This window comes from Crinia signifera, chromosome 9 (genome assembly GCF_055691185.1).
Source record: "Crinia signifera chromosome 9, ASM5569118v1, whole genome shotgun sequence".
Classification (NCBI taxonomy): domain Eukaryota; kingdom Metazoa; phylum Chordata; class Amphibia; order Anura; family Myobatrachidae; genus Crinia; species Crinia signifera.
In genome coordinates, this window is record NC_139225.1 from 138,142,681 (window position 1) to 138,152,763 (window position 10,083).

The following is a 10,083-nucleotide window of genomic DNA, read 5'->3' on the forward strand; positions in this document are numbered from 1 at the left end:
ATTTACACATAGAACATAGTCCAGAACATGCTCCCCCTCCCTCCCCCCAGCATTCCTCCTCCTCCTGGTCCAAATCTATTACTAGGGACCCAGTGCTACTGTTGGGGCCTGGGTGGGCCTCTTTGGCCGGTGCTTGGATTGCGAGGGCAACTTTTTTTATTTTATTTTGTATACCCAAACTGTGGAATGTCCTCCCACACACAAGGAGAGCCTCCTCTAGTCTTCAAACCATCAATTGTTCCCTGAAAACTCATCTTTTCTAGAACCTCCCACATAACCTTCAAAAACCTTTCCTATCCAATGACATTGCAAACCGGTGGACCATGCAAATTTATAACGAAATTAACCATGAATAACACCTCAAACAATACAATGAAATGCTGTTTAAACAACCCAAGACACATAATACAGTACAGTAGCAAAAAAAGCTGGCTGTACGGTTAGTATTGTACTTACCAGATGGGTATTGGCTGCTTAGCCTCTCACCAAGACTGGGGACAGCTTCTGTGGTGGCAGACCTGGGCATCACTGCTGACATTCTGTGAATTTACATACAATGCCTGCAGCTACTACAGTAAAATTACAATTACATTAAAACTTGAACCATACTTTCCTGTATACTGATTGCAACCATAACAAAGTCACATCATATGACCATGCATGATATGTACAATATGCATCCAGTCAGGGCCTGATTAAGGTTCTAGCCACCCTAGGCTAATACAGAAGTGGTCACCTCCCCATACTCAAAATAAGAATACAAATTTGGGGCATGGCTTTGTGAGGAATGGGCATGGCCACATAATAGTACAAATTAACATTGCACCACATAGTAGTGTCTGTTATTCACTTTACACCACACAGTAGTGCCTTTTGTACACATTGTAGCAGTAGTGCTCCTTATACAACGTTCAAATTGGATTTACAGTATAACCTGGGTAATCGCGGAGTTGACCGGGGATGAGGTGCGATGTGAAAGCACCAAGCTAAATAACCGACATGGCAATTCAACCCAGAAAGGGTTGTACCCGGGATCAAATTTAATCAGTGAAATTCTAGGTTTCTTTGATTGCCATCCAAATGCATCCATATCTCTGTTAAGACATAAAACGTCACTTTAAATATAATATTAGATAACATTTGATTTGCGTAAAATATTTGAGGAAATATTATGGTTTTAAGGACTACTGACCACTCTAATAAGGGAAGTGGAAGAAATGTATATCCAACAATATGATATCTTTACAAATGACCGGGTGAAATTTTCATTATAAAATTTGTTCGTCAGCAGGGATCTGGACACCTAATTACTTAATTTGCTAAAAATAACTGGAACTGGAGGTCTAGGAGAAAAGGGTAGAAGTATTTTGACGAATTAATACAATTTCAGATTTAGCAATATTAACCTTATTGCCTTCACATTTGCCAAATAACTATGATTCATTAAATGTCCGGAATGGATACGTCTGGGTTTGTCACAAATGGCAGCATATCATCTGCAAAGAGGGTAATTTTCAATTGAACATTACCAACCTGAATACCTGTGAATATTGGAGAGGTTCTTAAATCTATTGCTAAAGGTTCCAGGCAGATCGAAAATAGAAGGGGAGAAAGGAAACAACCTTGTCATTTTCCTCTGCTGATAGATATTGGGGATGATACTGTAAGTAACCATTACAAGATTTGAGTTTTTGAGTTAGATTAGTACATTTGGTATATCGATGAACGTGTCAGGAAAACCAAACTGAGCAAATGCGGAAAATAAATTATTTCATTCCACTAAATCAATGGCTTTCTCTGCATCTAATGAAAATATTGCATTTAGGGCCTGATTCTAATTGACTTGGTGTGCTACTCAACGGCTCGTTGATGTCTCTCCCTCTGCTTGATGGGGGTCTGACACCTTGCAGGGATTTGGTGGTGTCAGCGAGGTCCAGTGGCAGTGGCATGTAGCAGTTTTGTGGTTTGGTTTCTGGGCTCCGTCATCTTGGATATGGGCAAAGGTGCCATTAGCCAGTCTGCATTCCTTTCTGTACTTTCAGACTCTCAGGGGATTCAGTTCTGGGTATATAACCTGGCTTTTTTGAACCAGAAGCTGTCAGCCCAAAGTGTTTCCTGAGCTGTGCACTTCATGGAGCCTACAGATTTCCTAGGCCTTCACTGGTCACTCTGCTCAGCCTACCACAAATTCTTCCTGAGGCTTCAGATTTTTGGAAAACCCGCTGGTGATACTTTCTGCTTCTGTGGGTGTCAGCACCCACCTGGTACTGTGGACGATCCAGTGCTACCTCTGTTCTTTTGGCTCCTCCCCCTGCGCTACTCTTCTACTCATCTGGAATCAGCTAAGACCTATTTCTTTATTAATCAAAGTCCAAGAAGATATAGAGACTGTTAATATTCAAAGCCCAAGAAGTATTCTGATTATTATTATTCAAAGTCCAAGAAGTTATAGAGATTGATATTATTGAAAGTCCAAAAAGTGTTTGATTATTATTATTATTATTATTATTATTATTATTATTATTATTATTATTATTATGCAAAGTCCAAGACGTTATTGAGGTTGTTATTCTTTACTAAATCCAATAAGTATTTGTCTTTTGATATCTATTATTAAAAAGTCTGCTTGTTTTATTTATGAACCAGAATTTCATAAAACCTCTATGTCTTCCGCTACACCTGCGACTTCATCAAATACCTCAATTGTGACAGTGTGGACTGACCCAATGGATTCATGCAGTTAAATGGGATCCATAGCCCATGCCTTCCAAAGTATTCTCAGACACATGGGGCAGCTCCAGGAATCCCAACAACAGATGGCACAGTGCCTTTAAATTTTGGTTCAATCACCTCCACTGGCCACACCCTCCACCTGTAACTTCAGCATCATTACCAGATCCTTCTACAACCAACTCTGCTCATCTCCACCTTCCAACTCTGAATAAATTCAATGGAACCCCTAAAGCCTGTTATGGTTTTTTAAATCAATGCAAGGTACATTTTTCTCTTCAACCTTTCAACTTCCCATAGAAAAGTTTCATGTGGTATATAGTATTTCATTATTATCCAGATCTGCATTGGATTGGGCATCATCATTTTGTGATCAGTCCAATCCAATATTATCTGAGTACTCCTTGGTCTCCTCTTTTAAAAGAATATTTGATGAACCAGGAAGAATCTCCTCAGCTGCTGCTGAGATTCTAAAAATATGTCAAGGCCGGTGAACAGCAAGCCAGTTCATCATACAGTTCCAAACTTTGGCTTCAGAATTAGAGTTGAATGAGCAGGCATTAATATCAGCCTTCTGGAACGGATTGTCTGGAAGACTTGATCTGGCTAGCAGGGACATTCCAGCTAATTTGGACAATCTAATTTCACTATGCAACAAGGTTGATTTACACCATCAAGAGCGCAAATAGAGTAGGAGTGATCAATTTAGATTCCCGAACACCATTCATTCAAGTGGTTCAAACCCCCGCTTCCCAGCCTCCTGAAGAACCAATGCAAATAAGTAGTTTTCATTTGTCTCCAGAAGAGAAGTTACGTAGATGGAATGATAATCTCTGCTTGTACTGTGGCTCAGCCAGTCATCTTGTTTTATCTTGCCCCCATTGTATGGGAAATGCCCCCTCCTAGGCTGCCAAAAAGAGGGCTGCCTGGGAAGATGTAGCTCTAAATCCTTTCACTCTAGCCCCATGATGCCCAGTGTACCGTAGTAATCAACGTTCTTGTTGACACCGGTGCCACTGGGAACTTTATTTACTCTAAATTAGTCACTCGATATTCGGTACTTATGTATTATCTGGGCTCCCATGTTAAATGCACCCCATTTTTTCATACCCCTACTATCCAACTACGCATGGAGTTGATTTTATATAGTGTGGCGAGCGCAGCGAGCCACCGTGCCCGAAGCGTGGCGAGCGCAGCGAGCCCCGCGAGGGGACACGGTCTCGTAAGAAAATTGGGAGCCCAGATATTACATAAGTACCCGATATTCTTTTACAACCAAATGCCTGAAACAGCCTCTATATTTGTTATTAAATGCTTTTTATTGGGTTATATTTCACATAAACAAATATAAGATCTTAACACATTGTTAGACATTGCTGTATATCATGCAATATCACAAAGCGTCATACTTAGAAATAATTGCCGGTGACAATAATGATACACATAGATCAAACATATCAAACATCAAACCTTGCTGACAGTCCCTTATAGAGATATGTAAACCAGCATAAACCTATCTTAATCAATCAAGTCAGATAATGTATTAAAATCTAAATAAAAGACAAAGGACATAGAACATACAACATACAAGGGAAGATAGGGGAGGATAAAAGGGAGGGGTGGGGGGGAGGGGGGGGGGATCATGGAATGCTTATCATTCCTTTTGCCTTGTATTCTTCCGTAGTTATTATTAGAAGCATAATAATATCGATGATCTGGTCTGTTTCAGTTGTGGTTATATATCTGTGTTATATATCTAGACATGTAGAAGGGGGACATCTTTTCTTTGTGTGTAATCACCTATGTATCTTTCACTTTCTTTCACTTTCTAATAAATTATAAACCATCAACACACTGTTTCCGTATGATTTTTTTTTTTTTTTGGAACCCAAGACATCAAACAGATAATGGAACATATAGTGATTCTAAATTTCACTTCCTCCACACTAAGGTCAATGAAGCGCATCTAGTCTGATTTGTCTCCTGTCTGGGGAAGTAAAAATGCTAAACATAATCATTGTATGAGTATTATTGGTTAAGTGGGTAAATGCATAAATCTAGTACCAGACCCGTCCTTTCATTTCTAATATCGTATATTAAAAATAAAAGACCATCCTCCATACTCCTTTGTAGAAGTAAACAACGACAGAATATGAGACCTGATAGGTGCGTCCATTGTTTCAATCATAGGAGTCCATTTTTGAAGACATTTTTGAGTTCCATTTGTGGAATCTGTATTGGCGTATTTTCTGTCATAATACAGTATCTGCATGAGCTTTTGTTGTAGAGCTCCCAGCTGTGGTGCGGTTTTCTGAGTCCAATGAGTCAGGATGCATTTCTTAGCAACTGCTAATATTGTGATCAGCAATGCTAGATTAGGTCCTTTGATGTTGTCCATGGGCCACAATCAGAAAGATAATCCCATTAACGCCATAGGCTCCATAGAAAATCTGACATGAAATATTTCAAATAAAAAATTTAACACTTTCCACCAGTATCTCCTAACCTTAGGACATAACCACATACAGTGTGCAAAATCCGCTGTCGCATAGTTGCATTTAAGGCATTTACCTGTTTCTTCAGGGACCATATACTTGCGTCTGTGAGGTGTAATATAGGCCCTATGGACAGTACGGAGGTACACTTCTTGCAGGTACACAGACTTAAGAGTTTTCAAGGAGAGCATATGTAACCCTATTATATCTTCTAGGTTTATTATCTGAGGTATATCCTGTATCCATTTATCCAGAAGCAACTTCCATTGCGCGTTATCTAAACACTTCTGTTTCCTAAGGAACTGGTATAGGTATTTTATTTTATATTGTTTAACCTCTAGATAATTAAAGAGTAGATCTAATGAAGTGACTTGGGAGATAATTGTAAGCTGTGTTGAAGGTCGGTGTGGTGCTTTTATCGTTAAAAGAAAATGTCTCATTTGGAGATATAGAAAGAAGTGTGATTGTGGTAGGTCATACTTTTGGGAGAGAAACAAGAATGTGTGTATGTTGCCGCCAGGGTCAAACACTTTGCTGGATAGGTCAAGCCCCCCGTTCCTCCAGGATTTGAACAATGGGTTAGAAATAGAGGGAGTAAAGGTTGGGTTTCCCCATAGGTGTATATATTGTGAGATAAAAGGATTTCGCTTACAGCTCTTGTTTATCAGCATCCATGCAGCATGGGTGTCTCTAAGCAGTATATTATTTCTAATAGCTGTAGGAATTGCTGAGAGTTTAGTTTGGATCAAAGCTCCCGGGGAATATGGGTGAAATACAGCTCTTTCCAAGATGGGGTCAGTATAGGAGGCTTTATTTAAAACCCAATTTGATATGTATCTGTAGAAGATAGCATGGCTATATGTAGTTAAATCAGGTAACCCAAAACCTCCCTCAGAGCGTGGCGTTTGTAATTTTGTCTTGGCAATTCTAGGCCTTTTGCCCTGCCAGATAAATTTCAGAAACATGGATTCTAAGCGTGCTATGTCAGTGCGTGTAAGCGCTATTGGGAGCATCTGCATTTTGTAGAATATTTTTGGGAATATTATTGAGTTTATTATTGCCAGTCGTCCCAATAGAGAGACAGGGAGTTCCTTCCATGCTGTTAATTTGGTCGCTATGGCATTTATGGTTTGGGAAAAATTTAGCGAGTATATCTTAGTCAGGTCAGCGGAGATCTGAATCCCTAAATATTTGAAACTGGATTGAGTAAAAGCGAAGGGGACGTTAAGATTGTGTAAGGTGGAGGGGTTCGCTCCTGCTAGAAGCAATATTTCAGATTTCGAGATGTTAACTTTATATCCTGATATTTCTCCAAAAGAATGAATAAGATTTAAAAGTGCAGGTATAGATTGAGAAGGTTTTGAGAGAAATATCAGGGTATCATCAGCAAAGAGTGCTATTTTGAGTTCTTCTGTGTTTATCTTTATACCATGGATTAGTGGGGAAGTTCTAATTGCTATTGCCATTGGTTCTACTACTATGGCAAAAAGCAAAGGGGATAGGGGACATCCTTGGCGGGTTCCCCTGCCAAGCTGAAAGTAGTTAGAGAGAAGTCCATTACAGGCTATAGAGGATCTAGGTGAAGAGTAAATAGTGCGGATCGTCGCTATAAATTTAGAGGGGAATCCGAATTGGGTGAGGGTGTTGATTAGATGGGGCCACAGTACTAAATCGAAGGCCTTCTCGGCATCAATTGTGAGTATCATGTTAGGTGTGTCTGTAGTGCTATGGGATGTGTTGGAATGCTGTATTGCAGCTAGGACCCTTCGTACATTAGTAAGAGAATGGCGGCCTGTTATAAAGCCAGTCTGGTCTCTGTGGATTATCGTCGGTAATATCGGTTTCAATCTCTCTGCTAAAATTTTTGTGAATAATTTATAATCCGTATTTAGCAGAGAGATTGGACGATATGAGCCAGCATTACTAAGGTCCCTTCCTGCCTTGGGGATAACCCGTATTATTGCATCCGAGAAGTACTGAGGGAGCGCTTCATGCTCCATGATATGATTAAAACAAGCAGTCAAGGACTGGACAATGTGTGGTTCCATGAGTTTATAAAATTCATTCGAATACCCGTCAGGGCCAGGAGCCTTAACGAGTTTGAGTTTCCCAATGGCCCACGACACTTCCTCAGCACTAATCGGAGCAATTAGTGTGTTGCGTGATTGTTCTGTTATTTGTGGGAGAGGGAGTAAATCCCAAAATGAGGGATGGTTTGTCTGGGCGGTTTGATGTGTATCAGGGGGTTGTGGCTGATTACTATTTACGGGGGGTATTGGGGGGGGGTGTATAAAGTTTCATGTAGTATTTTCTCATTTCTTCTGCAATTTGTTCATCTGATTCAGTTTTGGTGCCATCGTCTTTGATTAATGGGTGTACTACCGTTTTCTTTCTAGATCCCTTTAAGAGATTAGTGAGCATGGATCCCACTTTGTTGCCAAATTTAAAAAATTTCGAATTAACGTTAAAAAGATACTTGTCTCCCTGTATTTTGAGGTATTCTTCAAAATGCAATTTAGCTAAATGGTATTTTGTTCTATTTTCTTGAGAAGAGTTAGTTTTAAAAGCCTGATATGTATCTGTTAAATTTTGTTGTAACTCAAGATAGTTGTGTTTTTGTTTTTTTTTTAGCCTAGAGACATGATCAATCATTTCTCCTCGTAAAACCGCTTTGGCCGCTTGCCAGAATATCATTGGGTTGGAGTGTATGTCATTAGGGTTATTCTTACAGTATTCTTGCCATGTGGAGAACAGTTTGTCTCGTAAGTCTTGTGTTTGAGCTAAATGTGAGGGGAAAGTCCAGCCACGTGAAGGAGGTGTTGTATTAGGTAGATTTATTACCACAGTTATAAGTCCATGATCCGATAAGATTGGGGGTTGGATGTTAATAGACTTAGTATAGGGGAAAAGAGCTTCAGCAACCAGCACATAATCAATCCTTGACCATGTATTGTGGGTCAAGGAGAGACACGTGTAGTCGGTGTCAATAGGGTTTAAGGAACGCCAAACATCAACTAGATTAAGCGTTTTAACTACATAGGGGACACCTATTTTCGGAAGTGGGGAAGGGTGTTTCGAGGGGGGTGACCTATCCAGCAAGTGAGATGAGATTAAATTGAAGTCTCCGCACAGCATAAGCGTGGATGGTTCTAAAGTGTGGAGTCTGGCCAACAATTCTACAAAAAAGGATTTCTTATACTGCGTTGGAGCGTATAAGTTACATAAATTGTACACTCTACCATTTAATTCAATTTTGGATATTATATACCTTCCTTTCATATCAGCTGTTGTGGAATTAACCTGAGCGCCTAAAGAACGTTTAATCAGAGTGGCTACTCCACATGATTTTGAATTTAGTGAAGATGAACCCACTACCAACCAGCCAAGTATCTGTAATTTTCTAACCTCCTCAATTAAGAGATGAGTCTCTTGTAAACATATTATGTCAACATTTTGTTTATTGAGGTATGTCAGCAATTTACGTCGCTTAGCTGGTGTGTGTATGCCTCTAATATTAAGAGATCCAATTTTTACAGACATTCAATTTGCATAAGAATTATAGTAATAGCATTCCAGGATAAGAGGGGAAGGGGCAGCACATAAGGGAAAAAATAACACATACAGAGGGAGACAAAGACAGACATCTTAATTATACACGTAAACTAAAATCTTACAGCTAAATATAATGTAACTTAAGTTAAGTTAAGTGTGGACTTCCGTTGTCATAACTTTACTTATCTATAGAGAAACTTCTTTCTATTGTGTGAAGATCTAATTCACTATGACGGCAAGGCCTTGTCGCCCGCCCAGCTTCAAATGTAAAAGTGTCTAGGTTATCTATCTGCAATCATTCAAACCGAAACTTATATGCTGCTGCAAAAACATGTGCCCCTTTTAACTTATGGAGCTGCCTATCTACCTCTTAGTAGCTCTTAGTAGCTATGAGGAGAGGGAAAACATATCATATCCTGAACTTGGAGTGATCTATGTCAGCCCACTTTAGCTTTAGGAGTATTTGCAGTGTCCTGAGATTCCTTTCTCCCATTTGGGATCAGGCGGTGCTGAAGAAGAAAGTTCTCTGCTGCTTTGGGTTCAAGAAAGTCGTGGGGACCGGTGTCAGTAAGGATCCTGAGGCGAGCAGGAAAAAGCATAGAGAATTTGCATTTTGCTAGTATCATGGCTGAGCATATTGGTGAGAAGGATCTCCTAGCCTTTGATACCTCAATAGAAAAGTCTTGGAAAATCCTGATAGTATGTCCTTCCCATTTGATTGGGTTTATTTTCCTAGATGCGGCCCATATAGCTTGTTTGTGTAGATAGTTCAATATTTTCAGAATAACCACTCTGGGTCTGGTTTCAGCTTGTGGCTTACTAGCTCCCAGCCTGTGGATTCTCTCCACCACTATATCTGTACATGGGGGGTCAGGTTGCAGCGTTTTCACAATGATATTGCGGAAAAAATGTTCCAATTGTGCATCTTTAACTGTTTCAGGTATCCCAGTTATTCTAATATTATTTCTCCTAGTTCTGTTTTCAACATTTTCAATTCTGTCAGAGAGGTGCTTATTTTCCAGTTTAAGGCTTTTAACAGACTTCTGTAAAGCTTGTATGTCATCCATGTTATTACTTATCTGGGCTTCAGCCTCAGTCATCCTGTCAGACAGCCTGTCTATTTGCTCTGTTATATCGCAGACAGCTTTCTGCAATAATGGCGCCAGAGAAGCCTGGATAAGCGCTATCAATTCCCCCTGGTTTACAGCAGCCATACCTTGTGAGATAGAGGCATCGTGGGTGCCCGGAGAGCTGTAAGCTGGTGTTTCTGTTATAGGCTTTTTCGCCGCTGGCGTCCCCGGGGCCG